Source organism: Hemitrygon akajei, unplaced genomic scaffold (genome assembly GCF_048418815.1).
Source record: "Hemitrygon akajei unplaced genomic scaffold, sHemAka1.3 Scf000038, whole genome shotgun sequence".
In the NCBI taxonomy this organism is placed as follows: domain Eukaryota; kingdom Metazoa; phylum Chordata; class Chondrichthyes; order Myliobatiformes; family Dasyatidae; genus Hemitrygon; species Hemitrygon akajei.
Window position 1 is genome coordinate 4,989,807 of NW_027331924.1, and position 9,235 is coordinate 4,999,041.

The following is a 9,235-nucleotide window of genomic DNA, read 5'->3' on the forward strand; positions in this document are numbered from 1 at the left end:
GTGTGATTCCCCTTCGCGCCTCGGTGGGTCTGTTTCGGTGACGTCTGTGGTGGCTGACGAAACATGCTTTGACAGGGAGCGAGCGAGGACAAATGACTACAACTCCCAGAAGGCCCCACTGATGACGTTGTGGTGTTGTTCAGGGGTAAGGTATCAAAGCAAAATGGAGGAAAATGTAATGCATTACGTTTTCTGTACTGTGTCGTGCCTTCAATAAAAAATTAAATTAAAAGAGAGATTCCAACAAGAAATAGATAGAACATAGATCAATACAGCAGAGTACAGGCCCACAATGTAGTGCCGACCCTTAAACTCTGCCTCCCTAAGCTTAAATTCCTCCATATACCTGTCTAGTAGGCTCTTAAACTTCACTAATGTATCTGCCTCCACCACTGACTCGGGCAGTGCATTCCACGCACCAACCACTCTCTGAGTATAAAATCTTCCTCTAGATAGATAGATAGATAGATACATACTTTATTCATCCCCATGGGGAAATTCAACAGTTTTTTTCCAATGTCCCATACACTTATTGTAGCAAAACTAATTACAACCAATACATAACTCTGTAAAAATATGATATGCATCTAAATCACTCTCTCAAAAAGCATTAATAATAGCTTTTAAAAAGTTCTTAAGTAGTTTACTTAAATACATTGAGTCCTGACCCCGGCACTTTAACATATCTTACTCCTGGCGGTTGAATTGTAAAGCCGAATGGCATTGGGGAGTATTGACCTCTTCATCCTGTCTGAGGAGCATTGCATCGATAGCAACCTGTCGCTGAAACTGCTTCTCTGTCTCTGGATGGTGCTATGTAGAGGATGTTCAGGGTTTTCCATAATTGACCGTAGCCTACTCAGCGCCCTTCGCTCTGCTACCGATGTTATACTCTCCAGTACTTTGCCCACGACAGAGCCCGCCTTCCTTACCAGCTTATTAAGACGTGAGGCGTCCCTCTTCTTAATGCTGCCTCCCCAACACGCCACCACAAAGAAGAGGGCGCTCTCCACAACTGACCTATAGAACATCTTCAGCATCTCACTACAGACATTGAATGACGCCAACCTTCTAAGGAAGTACAGTCGACTCTGTGCCTTCCTGCACAAGGCATCTGTGTTGGCAGTCCAGTCTAGCTTCTCGTCTAACTATACTCCGCAGATACTTGTAGGTCTTAACCTGCTCCACACATTCTCCATTAATGATCACTGGCTCCATATGAGGCCTAGATCTCCTAAAGTCCACGACCATCTCCTTGGTCTTGGTGATATTGAGACGCAGGTAGTTTGAGTTGCACCATATCACAATATCTAATATCCCCCTTGAACTTCCCTCCCCTTACCTTAAAGCCATGTCCTCTTGTATTGAGCAGTGGTGCCCTGGGGAAGAGGCACTGGCTGTCCACTCTATCTATTCCCCATAATATCAACTGTACCTCTATCATTTCTCCTCTCATCCTCCTTCTCTGCAGAGAGTAAAGCCCTAGCTCCCTTAATCTCTGACCATAATCCATACTCTCTAAACCAGGCAGCATTCTGGTAAATCTCCTCTGTACCCTTTCCAGTACTTCCACATCCTTCCTATAGTGAGGTGACCAGAACTGGACACGGTTCTCCAAGTGTGGACAGAGTACTCCGTGTGTGTTTATAGAGCTGCATCATTACATCGCGACTCTTAAACTCTATCCTTCGACTTATGAAAGTTAACACCCCATAAAATTTCTTAACTACTCTGTCTACCTGTGAGGCAGCTTTCAGGGATCTGTGGACATGTAGCCCCAGATCCCTCTGCTCCTCCACACTTCCAAGTATCCTGCCATTTACTTTGTACTCTGCGTTGGAGTTTGTCCTTCCAAAGTGTACCACCTCACGCTTCTCCAGGTTGAACTCTATCTGCCACTTCTCAGCCCACTCCTGCATCCTATCCATGTCTCTCTGCAATCTTTGACAATTCTCTGCACTATCCACAACACCACCAACCTTTGTGTCTTCTGCAAACTTGCCAACCCATCCTTCTACCCCCACATCCAGGTCAATAATAAAAATCACGAAAGGTAGTGGTCCCAGAACTGATCCTTGTGGGACACCACTAGTCACAACCCTCCAATCCGAATGTACTCCCTCCACCACAACACTCTGCTTTCTGCAGGCAAGCCAATTCTGAATCCACCTGGTCAAACATCCCTGGATCCCATGCATTCTGACTTTCTGAATAAACCTAACGTGTGGAACCTTATCAAATGCATTACTAAAATCCATGTAGATCACATCCACTGCACTACCCTCAGCTATATGCCTGGTCACCTCTTAAAAGAACTCCATTAGGATTGTTAGACACGATCTGCCCTTCAGAAAGCCATGCTGACTGTCACTGATCAGACCATGATTCTCTAAATGCCAATAAATCCTATCTTTGTGAATCTTTTCCAACAGCTTTCCCACCACAGATGTAAGGCTCAATGGTCTATAATTATCCGGACTATCCCTGCTATCCTTTTTGAACAAGGGGACAACATTCGCCTCACTCCGATCCTCCGCGACCATTCCCGTGGACAATGAGGACATAATGATCCTAGCCAGAGGCTCAGCAATCTATTTCCTCGCCTCGGATGCAGAACTGGGAAGTGGCAGATGGAGTTCAACACAGATGAAGAGATTCATTTCTGCAGGTCAAATTTGAACACAGAATATAATATTAATGGTAAGACTCTTGGCAGTGCGGAGAGTCAGAGAGATCTTGGGGTCTGTGTCCATACGACACACAAAGCTGCTGTGGAAGTTGGCAGTGTTGTTAGGAAGGCGTCTGGTGTGATGGCCTTCATCAACCGTGGGACTGAGTTCAAGAGCTGTGAGGTGATGTTGAAGCTATATTTCTCCTAACCTGTACATAAGTAATTGTAATAAGATGATGAGAGGCTTTGACCATGTGGATAGCCAGAGGCATTTTCCCAGGCTTGAAGTGACTAACACGAGGGGACGTAGTTTTAAGCTGCTTGGAAGTCGGTACTGAGGGAATGTCAGGGGTAAGTTTCTTACACAGAGAGTGGTGGGTGCATGGAATGCACTGTCGGCAGCGATGCTGGAGGTGGATACAATAGGATATTTTAAGAGACTCTTAGATAGGTTCATGGAGCTTAGAAACGTAGAGGGATATACGATCAGGAAATCCTAGGCAGTCTCTAGAGTAGGTTACATGGTCGGTACAACATTGTGGGCTGAAGAGCCTGTAATGTGCTGTAGATTTCTGTGTTCTGTGTCAAAGACAGGCAGAGAGATTAGTTTAAATGGACGGGAGGACAGCATGGAAAGGTTGGGCCGAAGGGCCTGTTAGTACCGTAAGGGAGGGGTTCTGTCCCAACCATTGACTCTATTCCCCTCAACAGATGCTGCCTGACTTGACAACGTTCTTGAAAAGTTACATTCAGTTCCGCTTAGCATTCTGTACAAAGGATGTTTTGTGCTGGACGAGTGCAGAGGAGATTCATCATGATTGAGGGGGCTTCTGTTCATAAGTCCATAAGGCATAGGAGTATTGTGTGTAGTTTCTGTTACCGGCCTGAAGGAAAGTTATCAACAACATTGAAAGAGTGCAGAGAAAATTTACAATACGTTTGCTGGGACTTGAGGACTCGAGCTTTAGGAAAAGTTGAGTACTTTATCCCCTTTAGTGTTGGAAAATGAAGGGGGATTTTGCAGATTTATACAAAATTATGAGTGTTGTTGACAGGGTAAATGCAGGCAGGATTTTTCCTCTGAGTTTGGGTGAGATGGGAACTGGAGGTCGCAGTTTAAGGGTGAAAGGTGAAATATTTAAGAGGAACCTGAGTGGGAATTCCTTCACTCAGAGGGTGGTGAGCGTGTGGGAAGAGCTGTCAGTGGAAGTTATGGATTTCACTGCAGAGAAGTTTGGATCGTTACACGGACGGGAGGGGTATTGAGGGCCATGGTCCAGCTGCGGTTATGGGACTCGTCAGAATAACAATTCGGTACGGACCAAATGGGAAAACGGGTTTGTTTGTTTGTTGTAGTGCTCTCTGACTCCAAATAAAGTGTCGATGAAGGGGAATTGGTTGGGGCTGTTGTCGGGAAGCAAACGATGTGCTTTCAGGATTTCCTGCTGTGGATAGAAGTGAATTGATACTGGACATCCATGGTCAAAGTGTAGCGATCAAAGCCAGGGATTGTAAAGCTGTTGAAAACAAAGACACACACACACCCACACACTCTCTCTCTCTGACACACACACACACACCCACACACTCTCTCTCTCACACACACACACCCACACGCACACACACACACTCACACTCTCTCTCTCTCTCTCTCACACACACACAGAGACTCACACACACGCTCTCTCTCTCTCTCTCTCTCTCTCTCTCTCTCTCTCTCTCTCTCTCTCTCTCTCTCTCTCTCTCTCTCTCTCTCTCTCTCTCCCCATTGTCCTTCACCTCGCTTCCAAAAAATTGTTTGTTCCTCCTCTTTGGCTCAAACTCTCCTGCCCCCATTTTCACCCCTTCCCACTTTTGCCACCTCTGCTTCCCCGTTCACGCACCGTCTCTTTCTCTCCATCTCTTGTCTCCCACTCCCTCATCCTTTCTCTTCCTCCTCTCCCCTCACCTATTTTCCTCTCTTTCACACACTCTCTCTCCTCTCTTCATCCGTTCCCTTCCCCACTGACACACCCTTGTTCTCCGCACATTCCTCACTACCCTACCCACGCACACACTCCCCTTCTTCTTTCCCTTATTGTCTCTTTCTCCCTTTCTATCCAAAGCTTCCCCTGCCACTCACCCTCACCCCAATTTCTCCTTCACTGCAGTTCGTTATCCGGGCCACCCTCCCGTCCCCACATCCCCCACCCCGCACTGGGATGACGGTTGACTCGCACATTTAATTGTCTGATGATGTACAATTCTTCGTTGTTTGGACAGTGAGAATGTTCACTCGGAAGATGAAGGCTTGTGGTTTCCGGGAGAGGCCAGTTTGTTCCCTTTTTATATGTGCTACAGAATAGGCGGGGGAGGGGAGTGTGGAGGAGAGAGGAGAGAAAGAGAGAGAGAGAGACTAAATACATATAGCCTCAATCTCTTTATCTGTTTTGATCCCCACTGCCCAACTCTTTCCTCCACACACTCCTCCCTAATCTTCCCCCTTTTCTGTCGCCTTTTTCCCCACCACCCTCCCGTCCCCACATCCCCCACCCCGCACTGTGATGACGGTTGACTTGCACAGTGAATTATAGATGTTGTGTAATTCTTCGTTGTTTGGAAAGCAGCAATGTTCACTCAGAAGATAAAGGCTTGTGGTTTCCGGGAGAGGCCAGTTTGTTCCCTTTCTGTGCGCTACAGAATAGGCGGGGGAGGGGATGTGGAGTAGACGGGATAGCCGGGTGTTCTCAGTAGCTACGCCGTCACGACAAAGACCGAGCGCCGTCTGTGAGCTGGTCTCTGACACAAACACACACAGCCACATGAAAAGACGGACAGACACATACATATACAGGGATGCATATAAACTTAGATGCACACACACACAAAAATACTTTTAAAATGAGTGCAGTTTGCATTTTCAGTGTTTTAAGATGGAGGCAGCTATTTTGTGAACTGTTTGAAATGATTCTTGCTCTGGGATAATCTAGTGTGCTTGTGGGGATGTCAGCGGGTTTGGAGTGCGCACAGATCTGGGTATGGGGGTGGATTTGGGAATGTCGTTAGGTTTGGGGTGCGCACAAATCTCGGTATGTGGGTGGATTTGGGAATGTCGGTAGGTTTGGGGTGCGCACGGATCTGGGTATGTAGGTGGATTTGGGAATGCCGGTAGGTTTGGGGTGCACACGGATTTGGTGATGCACACTGATTTGGGGGTGAACACTGATTTGGGGGTAAACACTGAGTTGGGGTTTCTGGACGTGCACAGATTTGGGAGTGCACACAGATTTGCAGATATGGGAATCCCGTTGGATTTTGAAGTGTTTTGAATCTCGAGGTTGTTTCATTGGTATATTGTTTAATAATAAATGCAACCTGAACTTCGACCTCTGTTCTTGCTATTTTTTTAAGTTGAAGGCAGATATTTTGAGAACCGGTTGAAATGAACGATTAGATGCACATCATCTAATGTGCATGTGGGAGAGTCTGTTGATTTGGAGCTGTGACGAGTCTCAAGGCAGATTTAGAGTGCCAGCATATTCAATTGATCAGTCACCTTTGTTGGGACAGACTAGCTCCCACATATGGTCTAAATATTAACTCATTAATGTAATCAAAATCTGTCACAGTGGGCATTGCGCGTGGTCAGACGTTATCAGGTGATGAGCGCGGTGAAATATCCGGTCACCTCGGAGCTTCAGTTCATTAATAAAGCCGCGTCCTGAGCACACGGCAGAGGCGGCCGCAGTGTCTCCGGTCCGGGCTCCAGCTCGTCACATTCAACGCCTCATCTCCCAGGTGTTATTCCCGGGCGGATTGTCCCATCGACCAGCAGCGCCAGGATATTAGGATAGTGTGTGTGAGGGGAGGGGGCGTGGGGGTCGGAGTGTAAATGCACCATCCTGGAGAGTTGATATCTCAATGGACCCGTCAGATGTCAGTCAAACAACTACTCCTCATGCCCCCCTCCCATTGGTCGGTAGATATGTCCATTATTTTCCTTCCCCCTCCATTCCCGCCCACCGAACTCACTACCCGACCTTCCCGCAAAATGGCAACGGTCTAGTTGGATGTTGGTTGGCTAATGCATTGTCAATCACACCAGTCTCCGCCTTCCACTTGAATAACTAGCTAACGTGAAGAACGAGGGCGGGGTTCGGATAAACAACGGTGGATACTCCAAATTGAAGCCACATTCCGGCCACGAACTGGCCTGGAGTGTGGTGCAGAGAATCGGGACATAAAACCCTCACTGCTTCCTTTTTCAAATGAAACCTAAATTACCCCCCAAAAGTCCTATAGATTGTACGTAACAAAACACAATACCATGAATTAAATTAAAGTTACTGTTATTACTAAGACAGCTTTTAAATGAAAATATTATAAACTAAATAACTGCCATAAAGGCAGCACAACGACCCAGAGTAATGTTTCCCAACACGAACGAAGGAATAATGAAGCATAGTGTGCCAGATTCTAAGCCGTGTCAATGTGATTCCTTATCATCTTGTTTTACTCCCAATCTCCAATAAACCCAACAGGTATGTATTCTGTACAGGGCTCTCCTTTGATGCCCTTTATCCCACCAGTCTCGATATAATTATTAACCCACCAACCAATTAGCTTCTGATGTGCTAGTTGAAATTTTAACAGATTTTGTAACTGAACCGCTGTGTGCAGGGACCCATAAGAAGTGGAAATATAAACCAATACTGTGCGTATGAAATAATGTTTGATGAGTTTCCAACAGTAAATCTGTCCCACTGCAAAAACTACCTGTTTTAAGACTCATCAAAACCGAACAGGCATCTGAACAAATGACAACTTTACAGGAAAAAATTTCCATTACCCACTGTAAGCCTCAAATAATGGAAACAAATTCTACTATATATACTGATAAATGGTTGGTAAATTGTTTCTTTATCGTTACCTGTAATTCAGGCACAAACAACAGCCACACCGTCATCCCGTTTAAGTTATCTTTTGATTCTTCTGCAGCAATCTGTCATAAGAGGGGGCGTTGAGAGTGGACACAAATGGAAGACACAGACACTGAACTACCAGGAACAGGACGAGGCGTGAGGAGGAAGCAGGAGAAGTGAGGAAGAAAGGACGCTGGACACAACACAGGCCCCGGACGAGACAAGGATTCCGGCCCTGGGCTAGGAACTGACAAGGATAGCGGAACCAGGTCTTGGAACTGGGAACTAGGAGCCTGGGCTTGGACTCCGAGCCAGAGACTGGACAAGGACCCAGAACCTGGGCCTTGACTCTGCCTCGGACTCCAGACCCAGGCGAGGATAAGCCGTGGCTACAGGACGAGGAGAGGCAATAGGACTGGTCGTGAGACTTATGGACGGGACAAAGGAACCCCAGCACAAGACGAGGGCAAAGTACTCCTGGGCTGGGCGAGGCACATGACAAGACGAGAACACAAAACCGTGATTAAGACAGGACAAGGACCTTGGATGTGACTAGGACAGGACGAGACCCCGAAGCCTTGACTTGATCAAGGAAGAGACAGGAACGCAGAGCCTTGGTCCAGGGAGAGACTGGAACGCAGTGCCTTGGTTGAGGAAGAGACAGGAACGCAGAGCCTTGGTCGAGGGAGAGGCAGGAACGCAGAGCCTTGGTCGAGGGAGAGACAGGAATGCAGAGCCTTGGTCGAGGGAGAGACAGGAACGCAGAGCCTTGGTCGAGGGAGAGACAGGAATGCAGAGCCTTGGTCGAGGGAGTGACTGGAATGCAGAGCCTTGGTCGAGGGAGAGACAGGAACGCAGAGCCTTGGTCGAGGGAGAGACAGGAACGCAGAGCCTTGGTCGAGGGAGAGACTGGAATGCATAGCCTTGGTCGAGGGAGAGACAGGAACGCAGAGCCTTGGTCGAGGGAGAGACAGGAACGCAGAGCCGTGGTCGAGGGAGAGACAGGAACGCAGAGCTTTGGTCGAGGGAGAGACAGGAACGCAGAGCCTGGATCGAGGGAGAGACAGGAACGCAGAGCCTTGGTCGAGGGAGAGACAGGAATGCAGAGCCTTGGTCGAGGGAGAGACAGGAACGCAGAACACTGAGCCTGTGTCGTGAGAGGTCAGGAACGTAGAACACCGACCCAACGGAGAGACAGGAACATGAAACACCGAGCCAGACCCCTCCTTGGGTACAGAACGTAGGGCCGGGACTCATAACACAGAACGCAGAACACGACGAGACAGTTCACAACACTAGGTAGCGGCAAAACGGCTGGACCTACCTCGCGAAGGCGTAGACACAGTCACTTCTAAACAGGGCGAGACTCCAGAACGAGGCAAACGCGCGGCGAGCCGAAGCGAGGCTCCAGGCAGAGGCCGGGCAAGACGAGGCTCAAGGCAGAGGCCGGGCAAGACGAGGCTCCAGGCAGAGGCCGGGCAAGACGAGGCTCCAGGCAGAGGCCGGGCGAGGAGAGGCTCCAGGCAGAAGCCGGGCGAGGCGAGGCTCCAGGCAGAGGCCGGGCGAGGAGAGGCTCCAGGCAGAGGCCGGGCGAGGCGAGGCTCCAGGCAGAGGCCGGGCGAGGAGAGGCTCCAGGCAGAGGCCGGGCGAGGCGAGGCTCCAG